The sequence below is a fragment of the Triticum urartu genome, chromosome 1A, assembly GCF_056163025.1.
Source record: "Triticum urartu cultivar PI428250 chromosome 1A, HENAU_Tu73, whole genome shotgun sequence".
Taxonomy (NCBI): Eukaryota; Viridiplantae; Streptophyta; class Magnoliopsida; order Poales; family Poaceae; genus Triticum; species Triticum urartu.
In genome coordinates this window covers 219,427,345-219,446,146 of record NC_141873.1, presented here as the reverse complement: position 1 = coordinate 219,446,146, position 18,802 = coordinate 219,427,345, and the positions used below count along the sequence as shown (strand labels likewise).

At 42.1% G+C, this 18,802-nt stretch overlaps 1 pseudogene; it reads right to left on the bottom strand.

Moving 5' to 3' along the window:
- LOC147990646 (uncharacterized) overlaps nt 1–18,802 on the bottom strand; it is a 177,925-nt pseudogene that overhangs the window by 40,390 nt on the left and 118,733 nt on the right.

Here is an 18,802-nt window from a genome sequence, read left to right as displayed (position 1 = left end):
TCGCATTTTTGACTGATCTTGAGAATTACAATAGCTATTATCAAACTCCTCCACATTATGGTCAATACGCGCCACTAGTGCATGTATTGAACTACGGTAACATCAATGGAGATAGCATGGTAAGATTTTCTACTATTACGACATCTGTGCATCTTTTGCATAGATTCTTCTAAAACTAAACTACATTGCTAACTACAAAGTTATTACTATGTTTTTGAACAGAAAATCCTGATGGATTGTGTGCCTCATCTGATGTTGCTGAGAGGTCGCGTTGATGTTATGAGCTTACGGCCACCACGGCCAGGTCAGCCGCAGTATCCACATCACTCCTGTCCATACCGGATTTCTAAAAGCGAGGAAGCCATGATAATAAATGATTTCAAAAAATGTTTCGACCATCATAGAGAGCTACTTGGAAGCAACATTGTGCGTAGGCCAAGACTTGGAGACAGGATGATCTCCATTCTTTATTATGGAGAGTCAATTTTCCTTAATGGAGAGTCAATGCCTATCTTGTTTTATGGTATTTTACCTAAGAGAGGGTAGAGTACGTCCTATGAGAAGAGTAGGTCATAGCTAGAATGTGTTATTATGTGCTACAATGTGTTAGAGTTGATGATGAGGAGGAGGAGTTGTGATTATGACTAGTGAGCAACTTGTTATATGATGTCTCATTGACGAACATTGTTTGGTGGTGATGACAAGTGGTAATGAATATGCTACTTAAACAGACTAGTTCATGATGAGTTGTTACTGTATAAAAGATATATCTGTTTAAACATGTACAGCGCCAAAATGCAAAAAAAAACATAAATTTTAGCAATGGCGCGGGCCAAAATATTACCAGCAGCGCTCATTTACCAGTAGCGCTTTCCAGTGCCGCGCTACTAGTATCTGAACTTACCAGTAGCGCTGGCCTAAACAAGCGCTACTGCTAAAAAATAGTTGTAGCGCCGTAGCAGTAGCGCTGGTGACCGCGCTACTGGTAGCTGAAAAACCAGCGCTACTGGTAAGGTTTTCCCTAGTAGTGGAAGTGAGATACAAATGGAGTACGTACCAGAAGAGAAGAGGTGACGAATATTCCATCAAACCTGGACTGAGGAGTAGTACTCCCTCCGTCTAGGTGTTAAGTCATCCTACGAAAATCAGATATTCCCAAAATGTTTAGGCGTCGTCCATTAACTTCGCATCTCAATCCCCTCCTGGCCTCGTTGCTAGCGAGCGTTGTTACTTAGGGAGCGTTTGGATCCTTAGCAAGAACAACTTATAGCATAGCCGGGCAAGGTTAGGCGTTTGGAACTATTAAAATATGTTAGCTTTTGTGGGCCAGCTAGCTTGGGTGGGCTAGAAAAACCTTGCTAGCTCAGGAGAGCCAGATCGGCTCGCTTCCGACGGCAAACTTCGCGTAGTAGTAACATAGACTAGTAACATATGCATGTTGTACTAGTCCAAGTTACTCACCACTATGACCAGCCTAAGCAATGTAACCAAACACTCCTTACTCTGCCTTGTTATCTCCCCCGGAAACCCAATGCATGGAGCGCAACTACTTGTTGATAAGTCAAGAAATCAAAGTCGGCTTGCATGCGAGTTAATACGTGGCCCTGCATGGTAGCTAAAACGGCATCTCTTAGTTGTTTGGATTAATTCTTGCGTTTAGAGACAGAAATCAGGGCTTTGATTGGAGGAATGACCGGTCAAGTTTCTCCTTCTCCAATCTACTTGCACCTTGGTCCCGCTACACCTTCTAACGTGACTTATTACACCTAGACAGAGGGAGTCGTACGAGATACGGTGGCACACTGACTTAGGTCAAATAGAAGTGCCCAAAATTGTGTGCATGTTATAATAAGGATTCACTTAAAATAGTACGTGAGCGAACAGAGGGGTCAATTGGACAGTGTTCCCGAGCAGTAGCGAGATGTGTGAGGTAAGATACACCGCTGGCGCTTTTAATTTTTCTTATTAATTTGTTTGTTTCACCCTCTGACTAGTGGGACCCAACGTTATGTGGAGAGAGGTAAGGTGACTAAGGCTGCATTATTTCTGCACCACTGTGTATAGTCTTACCACCAAAGCCACATGACACGATTATGATTTAAATCCCAATGACTCCCACACACAAAAAAACACGGCATGCTTGTCACACGAATGCAGGAATGTATAAAAGGTTATTTTCCTCTCGTTGAACATAACGGGAGGGTTGTGTAGCTGGTTAGCTTGTTCGCTCATCAAACTTGAGGTCTCGGGTTCGATAACTACACTTGAGCATAATTTGTGCCAGGAGGATTCTTTGACTGGTCAAAATGGATGGATACGGAGCTATACGATCTCGTAGTGACCGTATAATCACCTCATCACATATAAGCTGCAGCCTCGGTGCTTGTTTTCTAGGGTTTGCACTCTTCACTCTCTCTCCAGTATATATATACACGCTGGAGCCTCAGCGCTTGTATTTGCTCTCTTCACACTCTCTCACCCTCTCCAGATCTAAACAAGACTTCGGTGGCCTCTCTCTCTCTCCCCTCACTACTGGTCTGCTTGTAGTTGCTCTCTTCACACTCTCTCACCCTCTCCAGATCTAAACAAGACTTCGTTGGCCTCTCTCTCTCCCCTCACTGCTGGTCAAAGAGCCGATAGGATCCGTCCGCCGGGAAGGGAAGGAGGCTTAACGCTATCACCACCGGCAAGGGAGGGAATCCACTACCGGCACAGCTGTTCACTTTCACCCAACAGCGGCGTGGGAGGGCCTCCGACCCCTTCTTCTTTGCCACCGTACATAATGTGGGTCGAACGGCCTCCGGTCACCCACTGAACCACACCCCAAGAACCTTAAGGTATAATTTACTTATTCCACATGCATTGCTCTAGCTGCATGTGGGCTTTTTTCGCTTCTGCACTCTAATCTAGGTGTTGGATCAATCAGGAAAGTAGTGGGGAAAGTTGTATACCATGAATCTAGGACGTGGTTCAAAGAGGAAAGGAATGGGGGAAAGTAGTGGGAAAAGTTGTATAGCATGAATCTAGGACGTGGTTCAAAAAGGAAAGGAAGGGGGAAAGTAGTGGGGAAAGTTGTATCGCATGAATCTAAGACATGGTTCAAAGAGGACAGGAATGGGGGAAAGTAGTGGGAAAAGTTGTATAGCATAAATCTAGGACGTGGTTCACAGAGGAAAGGAAGTGGGGAAAGTACTAGTACAGACTGGCTATCCAGCACCTATGTTGGTCGAAAAGGGAAAACAATGACAAACGCAGTACGCACATCTGTAACAAACTGATCTTTTGTTTTGGGGGACAAGGCTGTAGAATTTGAGCAGGAATAGATTTGCTGCGCTCACATAGGGAAAGGTGTCTAAAGATAAAAAAACTGGGACCAACACAAATATGCTCCTTGGTTGTTTGTTCTATGTTGCAACAGACTGTGCATCACCCCAGTACATCGGTAGATGCACATGGTGCAGGTGCGTCCACTGTCCCATGCAACTCTTTAGCTGTTGTTAATCTAAGGCCCTGTTTGGTTAAAAACTCCCTAGTCCCTACCTGCTTGGTTCTAGGGACTAAACATGGACTAGAGGTTATTAAATGACATGCTAAAAGACCATGTTACCTCTAGTAATGAACTAACAGAGACAAGGTGTGATGCGTGGCAGGGGCAACTGTTGGAAAAAGTCCCAAAAAGACTCTCCCTCGGGGTCTTCTTTCTTTAGTCCCAAATGCCCACTTTTAGTCCCTAAAAGTCCCTCCTGTTTGGTTTAGATGGGACTGACACGGAGTTTTTTTAGTCCCTCCACCAAAATGTCCCTGTAAACAAGCACCCTCTAATAATGCCGCTGGAAAATTGATGCAATGCCACTATTAAAAGCAAATTACATGTTTAACGAATTTTATTATTAATATAATCTCTCTGTTAATATTAGTCAATGCCACCGTTTGAGAAATGCTACTGTCTTGCTTTCTTTCCCATTTAAATAAGGTAGATGCTTCTTTTTGTTGGCTTCTGTGTCATCCACCGTTATTGACCACTAGTTGTTTCCTTTGCACCTCTGTGTAAACAGGGTTATCTACTTCACCTCGTTGCCATTGTGACCTTTTGTTGCACTACACAAAATACTCTTGTTTTAAGAGTGTTTTGTGCAGTTCAACCAAAGTGTCACACCGACAACGTTGCTTGATTGCTTGATCTTAGTGGAACTACACAACAGGAGATCTTACTTCCTATCCGTGTTGGCAAATTAGGTTCAGATCTTCTTGTGAGTTGTTTGAATTTCGCATCATGAGAGGTCAGTACTAGACTTCTTTCACATGATTCTGCAGTGTGCTTTCATATGTTGTGCTACTTGTTCGGTAATGTTGCTTGATTTTAGGGAACTACACAAATGGAGACAAGACTTCCAATCTGTATGTGCACCGCAATATCCCATTGAGGTAAGATAAGGATATTTCACAACTGTTGGCTTGTATTTTGCCACTTTCCTCAGAAAATTAATGTCATTGTTTAGTGCTATACTTGTGCAACCTAATTGACATGCCAAATCTTACATTGAAGGCGAAGCTTGTCTGTTATTGAACAAAGTGATGAAGGGGAAGAACAAGCAGAAGAAAAACAAAAATCAACTCCTGGTGCTGTAATGAAGCACTGGAACTGTGATGACACAAGTAATGATATAGTTTTGCATCTTAATTTATTGCTATGGCTGGAACGAGCAATTGTTTTGCCACTAATTTGATGCCACTCTTAGTGTAATACGTAATTATCTCTACTTGTGCAAACAGGGATCTTCTTTGAAGATACCATATATTTTAGTGGAACTGCACAAGATGTTGGAAACATTAATCTAATTGAGTAGTATATAGTAAGCATGGCCACCACAGTAGATAGCAACAGATGGTTCCGGAGAAGTGCTTCATATGTATGCTCTACACAATAAGCCTCCTGACAAAGGTTGGTATTCGCCCATTGATTTCATCCATATGATTGAGCTTTGTCATCTTTATTGGTGTTATGCTACTGTTTAGATATTGTCATCAAAAAGTGGTATTGTCCTTGAGAAGTGCTTCATCTGTGATGTTTTAAATATTTCCTTTCCTTTTTTTCGAGAAAACAGGGATGCTAGCATTTAGTTATCCTCTTGTCTTTGCACAACAGGATCATCCTCCTCTGAAGAAGAATATGGAGTATGTGAAGTGACTAGTTCTGATTATGCCAGGATGAAGAAGCCCTATCTATCTTCTCATCAGAAGGAGCAGTGGAAGGATGGTTACATTACCCCCCACAAGACCAAACTAACTTCAACTCATAAGGACTGACAAATCTCCATTTTCTTGTTGTGATGCACGAGTACAATGTTGTTCTAGGATTGTTTCCGGTGAGTTCCATTTTTCTAAAAGTCTGCTCTACATGGACCATGTAGGTGCCTGTTTAAACTGTCAACTCATAGTACAGTTTGCTTTATACTAATCACTTTTTTATATTTGTGCAAACAGGGGTGCTCAGCTTGATTTCAATGGGAACTGCACAAAATGTTCATGAATACATCGAATCATTCATTTCCACCACAAGAAAGGAGGTGTTGATAAGTTCAAGGCGTTGCAACATATAAGGGCAAAATCATACAAGCTATGCGCGAATTTGGATGATTTTGGTGGAACTGCACAAAAAGAACAACTGGTTTATTTAGCACGAGGTGCCATGTCAATGTCCGAACTGATGGCAAACCCTGCCCATTCCACAATCGTAGGCATTTGATATTTCGGAATGGGAAAACCTTGTCAAATTTTGCTCATTGATTTTAGCAAGAAGACACGCGTTTGATATTTTCGAATGGGAAGCCCTTTGCTATCAGCAGCGTCGATCCATTTTTTCTTTATTCTTTAGTTGTGAAGTAAATATTGGCTCTAACATGTGAATCGCTGAGATGCATAATCATAGATTGTTTTGAATGTCCTCTATGAATTGCCAGGCCTGTGTGTTTGACTGCAATGTACATGAACGCTAAAAAGCTGCTCAAACTCTTTGTACTCCTTCTATTCCTTTTTACTTCGCAAATTGTGAAAGTGCATACTTTTTTCTATAAGATTGGTCAAAGTAGAGATACTTTGACTGCAGACAGAACTTGTATACAGACTGGAAAGGACCGGAGGGAGTACATGTGAAACTGCTGCAAACGAGGTGATCACCCTGGGAATAATGCTAGTACGTATTGTTTTGCATGTTCATCCAATGTCAGTGATACAAGAATTCAAACTAATCGAAATAAATTCATTCATACATGGTCGGATTACATATAAACATGCCGGATTTCATTACATTTCATACATTCTTCAACTAAAAAGGGGTGCGCTGGAGGTATAATTAATTAACCGAAGCTACCCACCTGTGTCCGGCTGAGCCGAACAGAAGCTTCAATGACTTAACTGCAGGTGCAGTTGCGTAACTAACATGTGGCCCAGATGCCTATTGGGCCCACGTGTTAGTCAGCCAACTGCACGAGCATTTAAGTAGAAGCAGCATGCTTCTCCAACATAGCTCTCTGACTCCATGTCGCCGCCAAGAAGCTAACCGGCCGTCAGTGGTCAACCCGCCTAGCTTGTCATAGCGATTAGGGCAACTAAGAGCCCAATGATCAGGATCCCCACATGACAAACACCTTTCTTATTGTCATTCTTCTTCTTGAAGTTCATGTGTTGCACAACCTTGTTCTTCCCATCAAACTTTGCTTTACGTTCTTGAACTTGTGGGGCTGGTGATAGAGGCAAAGGTGTCCCGATGTTTCGATGAGATGGTGGCTATCATTTTCTGTGGGAGTCGACCTTGACGATCCGACTACGAACGTGCGAGACGTCGCGCCTTAGCAATCGCTAAACCAACTTCCGAGGGGTTATTGACCATGCCGGAGCACGATCAACCTGACCACGAGGGCCTGTTTCCTGCGAGCAAACGAAGAACTAGCAAGAAACTGAGATTGCAATCTGGATATTGCGAATATAAGATGAAAGCTTTATTGATCAAGGTGGGGTTCTGTGACGTCTTGGTCTGGTCGTTGGACACAAACGAAGTACGCGAAGTTGCAGCTATGGCGAACTTTTAATCTAAACAAAACCCAAAGTCTAAACGACGCCCTAAGGGCTGTATATATGGAGGAAGAGAGGGGAATTTCGTGGCCCTTGAGGGTGGGGTCCGAAACCAACCCTAACTCTTGTTTCCCCACACATACGGACTCTAAAAATAGCCTATACTTAAGTATTTCGGAATTACATGGGCCTGGCCCATTAATAAGGTGACGCAGCACCTATAATAGCCTATGGACGAATATTATGAAGTGGCATCTTGTATATTTCGTCCATGGCTTCATGCACTCCTTATGGCGGCTTCAAAGTCCTGAAATCATCACTTGTAACTCCGTTCTTGATCCCCTTGCGCATGCCATCAACTTCATGCGTGTTCTTGCTCCAATGTTCATCCTTCTCCAAGCTAGGCCCTTCATTTGAAAGCAAAACAAATGTATCCAATTTAGGCAGCATCATAATCTCATGAACATTAGAATCATTACCAAGAAACGAAAGTACCTGGTAATTTAATTGGCGTGCGCGAGCTCTAGTAATTGGTCCAGTATATGTAACAGTAGGGGTTGTGGGTGTAACAATGGTATTGATGTCCTCATCATCCTCCCCTTCTTGAAATGAAGTCGTCCTCGACGGAAGCTCATCTTCCTCAACCAAATAAGGCTTCAAATCTGCAATATTAAAAGTGGGACTAACCCCAAAATCTGCAGGTAGCTCAAGTTTATATGCATTATCATTTATTTTCTCTAAAACCTTAAAAGGACCATCAGCACGTGGCATTAGCTTTGATTTGCGCAGATTAGGAAATCTATGTTTACGCAAATGTAACCAAACAAGATCTCCAGGTGCAAACACAACATGTTTTCTACCCTTATCTCCAGCAAGTTTATATTTAGCATTCATACGCTCAATGTTTTCCTTAGTTAACTCATGCATTTTTAAAATCAATTCAGAACGTTCTTTAGCATCAAAATTAACCTTCTCCGAAGATGGAAGAGGCAACAAATCAATAGGTGCACGAGGTAGGAAACCATACACAATTTCAAAAGGGCACATCTTAGTAGTAGAATGCAATGAACGATTATAAGCAAATTCAATATGAGGCAAGCATTCTTCCCACATTTTCTTGTTATTCTTCAAAACAGCCCTAAGCATAGTAGACAATGTTCTATTGACTACTTCAGTTTGTCCATCAGTTTGGGGGTGACAAGTAGTACTAAAAAGCAGCTTAGTCCCCAACTTAGCCCATAAACATCTCCAAAAGTGGCTAAGAAATTTAGTATCACGATCTGAAACAATAGTATTTGGCACACCATGTAAGCGAATAATTTCACGAAAGAACAAATCAGCAACATTAACAGCATCATCGCTTTTATGACATGGTATAAAGTGTGCCATTTTCGAGAACCTATCCACGACAACAAATATGCTATCCCTCCCCTTCTTTGTTCTAGGTAAACCTAAAACAAAGTCCATAGATATATCCTCCCAAGGAACACTAGGTACAGGCAAAGGCATATATAAACCATGAGGATTGAGTCGTGACTTAGCTCTTTGACATGTAGTGCAGCGAGCAACAAAACGCTCAACATCCCGTCTCATCTTTGGCCAAAAGAAATGTGTAGCAAGTATATCCTCCGTCTTCTTGACGCCAAAGTGTCCCATTAATCCTCCTCCATGCGCCTCCTGCAACAACAAAAGACGAACGGAGCTAGCTGGAATGCATAGCTTGTTAGCACGAAACACAAATCCATCGTTAAGAACGAACTTGTTCCAAGTTCTCCCTTCCTTACAATTCTGCAATACATCTTTAAATTCAGCATCATTAACATATTGATCCTTGATGGTCTCCAAACCAAATATTTTAAAGTCAAGTTGTGAAAGCATAGTATAACGACGAGACAAGGCATCAGCAAGAACATTTTCTTTACCCTTCTTGTGTTTAATCACATAAGGGAAAGTCTCAATGAATTCAACCCATTTAGCATGTCGACGGTTCAGTTTTGCTTGACTTTTAATGTGTTTCAAAGATTCATGATCAGAATGTATAACAAATTCCTTGGGCCATAAATAATGTTGCCATGTTTCTAAGGTCCGAACAAGAGCATATAATTCTTTATCATAAGTAGAATAGTTCAGACTAGGCCCACTCAATTTTTCAGAAAAGTATGCAACAGGTTTTCCATCTTGTAATAACACACCTCCTAATCCAATTCCACTAGCATCACATTCAAGCTCAAAAGTCTTATTGAAATTAGGAAGTTGGAGTAAAGGAGCATGTGTCAACTTATCTTTCAATACCGTGAAGGCTTCTTCCTGTGCGGTACCCCAAACAAAAGGTACATCCTTCTTTGTAAGCTCGTTGAGAGGTGCAGCAATGGTGCTGAAATCTCTCACAAAACGCCTATAGAAACCAGCGAGGCCAAGGAAACTCCTCACTTGTGTGACCGTTTTGGGCTGCAGCCAACTCTCAATAGCTTCAATCTTGGCTTTATCAACTTCAATTCCCTGTGGAGTAACAACATAGCCAAGAAAAGATACTCGGTCGGTGCAAAAGGTGCACTTTCCAAGGTTACCAAACAAACGTGCATCACGTAGAGCAATAAAAACAGCACGTAAATGTTCCAAATGTTCCTCCAAAGATTTGCTATAAATCAATATGTCATCAAAGTAAACTACCACAAATCGTCCAATGAAAGCACGTAAAACTTCGTTCATTAACCTCATGAAAGTACTAGGTGCATTAGTTAACCCAAAAGGCATGACTAACCACTCATATATTCCAAACTTAGTTTTAAATGCTGTTTTCCATTCATCTCCCAATTTCATACGAATTTGATGGTAACCACTACGCAAATCAACTTTGGAGAATATTGTAGAGCCACTCAATTCATCAAGCATATCATCTAGCCTAGGAATAGGATGAAGATAACGAATAGTAATATTATTAATGCCTCTACAATCAACGCACATACGCGACGTACCATCCTTTTTCGGCACTAAAATGATAGGAACAGCACAAGGACTAAGGGATTCGCGTATATAACCTTTGTCGAGCAGTTCTTGTACTTGACGCATAATCTCCTTCGTCTCCTCTGGATTGGTACGGTATGGTGCCCGGTTGGGTAATGATGCACCGGGAATTAAGTCAATTTGATGCTCAATCCCGCGAATAGGTGGTAATCCCGGTGGCACATCTTGTGGAAAGACGTCGGCGAACTCCTACAAAATGTTAGTGACAGCAGGAGGCAAAGAGGAAGGCACGTCCTCGAATGAAAATAATGCCTCTTTGCACACAAAAGCATAGCAAACAGATTTGCTAAAATCTAGATCATCAATATCAGATTTGGTGGCAAGTAAACATGCACTTTTCAATTTAATTTCAGAAGCAACACTAGATTGTTTATTATTATTAGGCTGCATTTGTTGCTCAAATTCTTTTGCCACAATCTGATTTTCACTCTTAGTTTTCTCCTGTTTTGCTTTATTAGCTCTATTAATATCATCTTTCAAATTGGAATCAGGAGTCATAGGAAGCAAAGTAATATTTTTATCCTTATGAACAAGAGTATACTGATTGTTTCTACCATGGTGAATAGAATTTTTATCAAATTGCCATGGTCTACCAAGTAATAATGATAGAGGCAAAGGTGTCCCGATGTTTCGATGAGATGGTGGCTATCGTTTTCTGTGGGAGTCGACCTTGACGATCCGACTACGAACGTGCGAGACGTCGCGCCTTAGCAATCGCTAAACCAACTTCCGAGGGGTTATTGACCACGCCGGAGCACGATCAACCTGACCACGAGGGCCTGTTTCCTGCGAGCAAACGAAAAACAAGCAAGAAGCTGAGATTGCAATCTGGATATTGCGAATATAAGATGAAAGCTTTATTGATCAAGGTGGGGTTCTGTGACGTCTTGGTCTGGTCGTTGGACACAAACGAAGTACGCGAAGTTGCAGCTATGGCGAACTTTTAATCTAAACAAAACCCAAGTCTAGACGACGCCCTAAGGGCTGTATATATGGAGGAAGAGAGGGGAATTTCGTGGCCCTTGAGGGTGGGGTCCGAAACCAACCCTAACTCTTGTTTCCCCACACATACGGACTCTAAAAATAGCCTATACTTAAGTATTTCGAAATTACATGGGCCTGGCCCATTAATAAGGTGACGCAGCACCTAGAATAGCCTATGGACGAATATTATGAAGTGGCATCTTGTATATTTCGTCCATGGCTTCATGCACTCCTTATGGCGGCTTCAAAGTCCTGAAATCATCACTTGTAACTCCGTTCTTGATCCCCTTGCGCATGCCATCAACTCCATTCGTGTTCTTGCTCCAATGTTCATCCTTCTCCAAGCTAGGACCTTCATTTGTAAGCAAAACAAATGTATCCAATTTAGGCAGCATCATAATCTCATGAACATTAGAATCATTACCAAGAAACGAAAGTACCTGGTAATTTAATTGGCGTGCGCGAGCTCTAGTAATTGGTCCAGTATATGTAACAGTAGGGGCTGTGGGTGTAACAATGGTATTGATGTCCTCATCATCCTCCCCTTCTTGAAATGAAGTCGTCCTCGACGGAAGCTCATCTTCCTCACCCAAATAAGGCTTCAAATCTGCAATGTTAAAAGTGGGACTAACCCCAAAATCTGCAGGTAGCTCAAGTTTATATGCATTATCATTTATTTTCTCTAAAACCTTAAAAGGACCATCAGCACGTGGCATTAGCTTTGATTTGCGCAGATTAGGAAATCTATCTTTACGCAAATGTAACCAAACAAGATCTCCAGGTGCAAACACAACATGTTTTCTACCCTTATCTCTAGCAAGTTTATATTTAGCATTCATACGCTCAATGTTTTCCTTAGTTAACTCATGCATTTTTAAAATCAATTCAGAACGTTCTTTAGCATCAAAATTAACCTTCTCCGAAGATGGAAGAGGCAACAAATCAATAGGTGCACGAGGTAGGAAACCATACACAATTTCAAAAGGGCACATCTTAGTAGTAGAATGCAATGAACGATTATAAGCAAATTCAATATGAGGCAAGCATTCTTCCCACATTTTCTTGTTATTCTTCAAAACAGCCCTAAGCATAGTAGACAATGTTCTATTGACTACTTCAGTTTGTCCATCAGTTTGGGGGTGACAAGTAGTACTAAAAAGCAGCTTAGTCCCCAACTTAGCCCATAAACATCTCCAAAAGTGGCTAAGAAATTTAGTATCACGATCTGAAACAATAGTATTTGGCACACCATGTAAGCGAATAATTTCACGAAAGAACAAATCAGCAACATTAACAGCATCATCGCTTTTATGACATGGTATAAAGTGTGCCATTTTCGAGAACCTATCCACGACAACAAATATGCTATCCCTCCCCTTCTTTGTTCGAGGTAAACCTAAAACAAAGTCCATAGATATATCCTCCCAAGGAACACTAGGTACAGGCAAAGGCATATATAAACCATGAGGATTGAGTCGTGACTTAGCTCTTTGACATGTAGTGCAGCGAGCAACAAAACGCTCAACATCCCGTCTCATCTTTGGCCAAAAGAAATGTGTAGCAAGTATATCCTCCGTCTTCTTGACGCCAAAGTGTCCCATTAATCCTCCTCCATGCGCCTCCTGCACTAACAAAAGACGATCGGAGCTAGCTGGAATGCATAGCTTGTTAGCACGAAACACAAATCCATCGTTAAGAACGAACTTGTTCCAAGTTCTCCCTTCCTTACAATTCTGCAATACATCTTTAAATTCAGCATCATTAACATATTGATCCTTGATGGTCTCCAAACCAAATATTTTAAAGTCAAGTTGTGAAAGCATAGTATAACGACGAGACAAGGCATCAGCAATAACATTTTCTTTACCCTTCTTGTGTTTAATGACATAAGGGAAAGTCTCAATGAATTCAACCCATTTAGCATGTCTACGGTTCAGGTTTGCTTGACTTTTAATGTGTTTCAAAGATTCATGATCAGAATGTATAACAAATTCCTTGGTCCATAAATAATGTTGCCATGTTTCTAAGGTCCGAACAAGAGCATATAATTCTTTATCATAAGTAGAATAGTTCAGACTAGGCCCACTCAATTTTTCAGAAAAGTATGCAACAGGTTTTCCATCTTGTAATAACACACCTCCTAATCCAATTCCACTAGCATCACATTCAAGCTCAAAAGTCTTATTGAAATTAGGAAGTTGGAGTAAAGGAGCATGTGCTAACTTATCTTTCAATACCGTGAAGGCTTCTTCCTGTGCGGTACCCCAAACAAAAGGTACATCCTTCTTTGTAAGCTCGTTGAGAGGTGCAGCAATGGTGCTGAAATCTCTCACAAAACGCCTATAGAAACCAGCGAGGCCAAGGAAACTCCTCACTTGTGTGACCGTATTGGGCTGCGGCCAACTCTCAATAGCTTCAATCTTGGCTTTATCAACTTCAATTCCCTGTGGAGTAACAACATAGCCAAGAAAAGATACTCGGTCGGTGCAAAAGGTGCACTTTCCAAGGTTACCAAACAAACGTGCATCACGTAGAGCAATAAAAACAGCACGTAAATGTCCCAAATGGTCCTCCAAAGATTTGCTATAAATCAATATGTCATCAAAGTAAACTACCACAAATCGTCCAATGAAGGCACGTAAAACTTCGTTCATTAACCTCATGAAAGTACTAGGTGCATTAGTTAACCCAAAAGGCATGATAACCACTCATATAATCCAAACTTAGTTTTAAATGCTGTTTTCCATTCATCTCCCAATTTCATACGAATTTGATGGTAACCACTACGCAAATCAACTTTGGAGAATATTGTAGAGCCACTCAATTCATCAAGCATATCATCTAGCCTAGGAATAGGATGACGATAACGAATAGTAATATTATTAATGCCTCTACAATCAACGCACATACGCGACGTACCATCCTTTTTCGGCACTAAAATGATAGGAACAGCACAAGGACTAAGGGATTCGCGTATATAACCTTTGTCGAGCAGTTCTTGTACTTGACGCATAATCTCCTTCGTCTCCTCTGGATTGGTACGGTATGGTGCACGGTTGGGTAATGATGCACCGGGAATTAAGTCAATTTGATGCTCAATCCCGCGAATAGGTGGTAATCCCGGTGGCACGTCTTGTGGAAAGACGTCGGCGAACTCCTGCAAAATGTTAGTGACAGCAGGAGGCAAAGAGGAAGGCGCGTCCTCGAATGAAAATAATGCCTCTTTGCACACAAAAGCATAGCAAACAGATTTGCTAAAATCTAGATCATCAATATCAGATTTGGTGGCAAGTAAACATGCACTTTTCAATTTAATTTCAGAAGCAACACTAGATTGTTTATTATTATTAGGCTGCATTTGTTGCTCAAATTCTTTTGCCACAATCTGATTTTCACTCTTAGTTTTCTCCTGTTTTGCTTTATTAGCTCTATTAATATCATCTTTCAAAATGGAATCAGGAGTCATAGGAAGCAAAGTAATATTTTTATCCTTATGAACAAGAGTATACTGATTGTTTCTACCATGGTGAATAGAATTTTTATCAAATTGCCATGGTCTACCAAGTAATAAGGAACATGCTTGCATAGGTACCACATCACAATCAACATAATCAGCATATGTAGAGATACTAAAATGCACACGAACAGTACGTGTTACCTTAACCTTGCCGCTATTGTTGAACCATTGGATGTAGTAAGGATGTGGATGTGGTCTTGTGGTGAGAGATAGCTTCTCCACCATCTCCATGCTAGCCAAGTTGTTGCAACTCCCTCCATCTATGATCACGCGAACAGAACGTTCCTTCACAACTCCCTTTGTATGGAACAAATTATGCCTCTGATTTTGCTCAGCTTGTGTAACCTGCACACTCAAAACACGTTGAGCAACTAAACATTCATACCTGTCAGCATCTTCAGGAGCCATGTATTGCGTCTCATGATCAGAATCGTCTCCACCGTGTTCGTCACGTGTAATAAGAGCCAAAGTCTCCTCATCATAGTCACTAGCGGACTCATACCCACCATCCTCAGTAACAATCATCACATGCTTAGATGGGCATTCTCTCGCATAATGACCTCCATCCTTGCGACGTCGACAAATAATATCATGTGTCTGCCCTGTTGATGCCATGGATGAAGAAGAGCTTTTTGCAGGCCCAGAAGGTGTGCTCTTGGCAGATAGTGGTGATTGTGCCTGCTTTATTGTATCACGGTTGGAGGTGGCAGCCGACGGAGGCGCCGGTGAAGCAGAACGTGTGGAAGTAGATGATGCACGTGGTGTCCATGAAGAAGGTCGACCTGCAGAAAAGTTAGTCCGCGCCAATGCCTGTCGATCCTGCACTTCACGTTCAGCTTTACAAGCAAGATGGAATAAACGAGTGATATTAGTATACTCCTTATACTCTAGAATCGTCTGAATCTCTCTATTTAATCCACCCATAAAACGTGCAAGCATAGCTTCATTCTCCTCAACAATACCACATCTAATCATGCCAGTTTGTAATTCCTGATAATATTCTTCTACAGAATTTTTTCCCTGTCTTAAGCGCTGCAATTTTTGAAGTAATTCACGTTGATAATATGGTGGAACCCAACGAGTACGCATAGCAGTTTTCAAAGCAGCCCAAGTAGCAGGAATGGGATATAATCTACAATGCTCAGACCACCAAACACATGCAAAACTAGTGAATGCACAAACAGCAGCAGGAACACGTCTCTCCTCGGGATATTGTAAACATGTAAATCGTTGTTCAGTTTCTAACTCCCAAGTAAGATATATATCAGGAACATATCTACCCTCAAATGGTGGAATATTCAATTTTAGTTTAGGGAGATGGTCATGATCTCGTACCTGAGGGTGAGCCCTACCATTGCCATTATTTGCATGTGGACGACCTGATGGTTGCTGTGCTGGTGGTGGCACGTAGTTCTGATTTTGATCAACCTCATCCTCGTAATCGCCAGCAAAATCATCCTCCTCCGCATCAGCAGCAGGAGCCACAGAAGTAGCAACAGCAGCACCAACAGTTTGGCCAGGTGCAAGAGGGAGACGGCTCGCTCGGCGGAGGGCTGTTTCACGATGTGTAGGTAGTCGTCGTTGTTGTTGTTGTAGAGGTGCGTTAGGTGCAGCCGGTGGTGGTGGTGGAAGACGCGCGAGCAATTCATTAAACCTGTCATCGAGCTTTGTTTCGAACGTCTTCTCCATGTCATCTATCTTCTCCATGGCCTCTTCAAATCTGTTTAGCACATCCTGCACCTGCCCATTCATCATTTGCTGAAATTTATCATGCAACTCCTGATTCGTCATGTTCTCCCAGTCAGTCTCGTCGGCTTGTGATCCTGCCATGGTTAGCACCAATAGAAAACACACAAGAATATGATCCTACAGAATACTAACAAGAGGTGGTGGTGGCGGGTGTCACAAATCCGTCAAGCAAATCTCAAATTCTTACCAGTTCTTACCCAGCAGCAGGCGGTGATCGGCAACCGTTGTAGTCAAAACTCTCAAAAGCTTGGATAGAGCGATTGCCAGGGAGAGTCAAACGCACGACGTAGAGGTATGTGGAGCTGGGAAGGCTTATAGTATGGTAGCAAAAAGGGTCAGCAATAATCAATTCAGAGATGCAAAGTTGAATAAACGCTCAACGACGGTACTGTGCTGGTCCTAGGCTAGACCGTGCTAGAGACGCGAGCCTAGAACACTAACAAAATCACGGCGCTGCACGTAGATAAGGGAAAAGCACACTCTGGAACTTTTTTTTTCGCTTTTTTTTTGCGCTCCTCTTTTTTTTTGCGCTCCTCTTTTTTTTTTTGCGAAAAATTACTATAATGGCGAGTGTCTCAAAACTCTTCCCTCGTCAAACTGATAGTATGGGCACGAAATTTTTTTTTCCACTTTTTTTTTTCGGAAATCAGGGCAGCGACGACGAAAAAGTGCGACAAAAAATCACTATGATGGCACGTGGCTCAAAAGACTCAGAAAAGCCTAAAAATAGGATAGGGAAAAAAAAATTTTGCCCGAGAAAATTTTGGCCTAAAAACTGCCCGGGGGTCTCCAGACTCTTTTTTTTTTTCGAGACCTACGCAGGCAAGGAAACACGAATCGGAATTGAGATTAATCTCAAGAACAATCCTAATATGAGAAGAACTCGGATTGGTGGTGGATATATGGTTGTGGTATATGGCAGCGGTGGTGGTATATGGTAGCGGTGGTGGTATGTGGTATATGGATAAGGATTCAGAGCGGTGGCGTGATGATGGTGCGGCGGCGGCGTGACAACTTATGACCAGAACTCGAAACTCTAAAAGACTAGACTCTAAGACCAGCAACTTGACACGACGATGCAACCGCAAATTCAACAAAGCAAAAACCCTAAAAAGATTATGCAAAGGCTCAGATTGGTTCGGATATGATGAACTAACCCTAAATTTTTTTTTGTGGCTTTTTCGTGGACTGTAGGTATGAAGAACAGACTCGATCTAATCTACGAAAAACTGTAAAATCTCACCGAGCAACCTGGAAATCTGATACCACTTGATAGAGGCAAAGGTGTCCCGATGTTTCGATGAGATGGTGGCTATCGTTTTCTGTGGGAGTCGACCTTGACGATCCGACTACGAACGTGCGAGACGTCGCGCCTTAGCAATCGCTAAACCAACTTCCGAGGGGTTATTGACCACGCCGGAGCACGATCAACCTGACCACGAGGGCCTGTTTCCTGCGAGCAAACGAAAAACAAGCAAGAAGCTGAGAGTGCAATCTGGATATTGCGAATATAAGATGAAAGCTTTATTGATCAAGGTGGGGTTCTGTGACGTCTTGGTCTGGTCGTTGGACACAAACGAAGTACGCGAAGTTGCAGCTATGGCGAACTTTTAATCTAAACAAAACCCAAGTCTAGACGACGCCCTAAGGGCTGTATATATGGAGGAAGAGAGGGGAATTTCGTGGCCCTTGAGGGTGGGGTCCGAAACCAACCCTAACTCTTGTTTCCCCACACATACGGACTCTAAAAATAGCCTATACTTAAGTATTTCGAAATTACATGGGCCTGGCCCATTAATAAGGTGACGCAGCACCTAGAATAGCCTATGGACGAATATTATGAAGTGGCATCTTGTATATTTCGTCCATGGCTTCATGCACTCCTTATGGCGGCTTCAAAGTCCTGAAATCATCACTTGTAACTCCGTTCTTGATCCCCTTGCGCATGCCATCAACTCCATTCGTGTTCTTGCTCCAATGTTCATCCTTCTCCAAGCTAGGACCTTCATTTGTAAGCAAAACAAATGTATCCAATTTAGGCAGCATCATAATCTCATGAACATTAGAATCATTACCAAGAAACGAAAGTACCTGGTAATTTAATTGGCGTGCGCGAGCTCTAGTAATTGGTCCAGTATATGTAACAGTAGGGGCTGTGGGTGTAACAATGGTATTGATGTCCTCATCAGCTGGAAGTTCTTCTTCTGTACCAGATTGGCACTAGATCCTCCCTCAATTCCTCGAGCACGTGTGTCCTTTGCTCTCGCCTTTTCTTCCATATCAAGAGTGCCAATGAGATCCACGAAGGAGGAAGCTTAGTGATGATACCTTTGGCAACAAACTTGTCCGATAGCATACAACTGAAGTGCTCAAGTTCTCTAGCAAATGACTGTATCTCATGAGCTTGCTCAACCACGGAGCGCTCTTCAATCATCCTGTAATCATAGAATTTCTCCA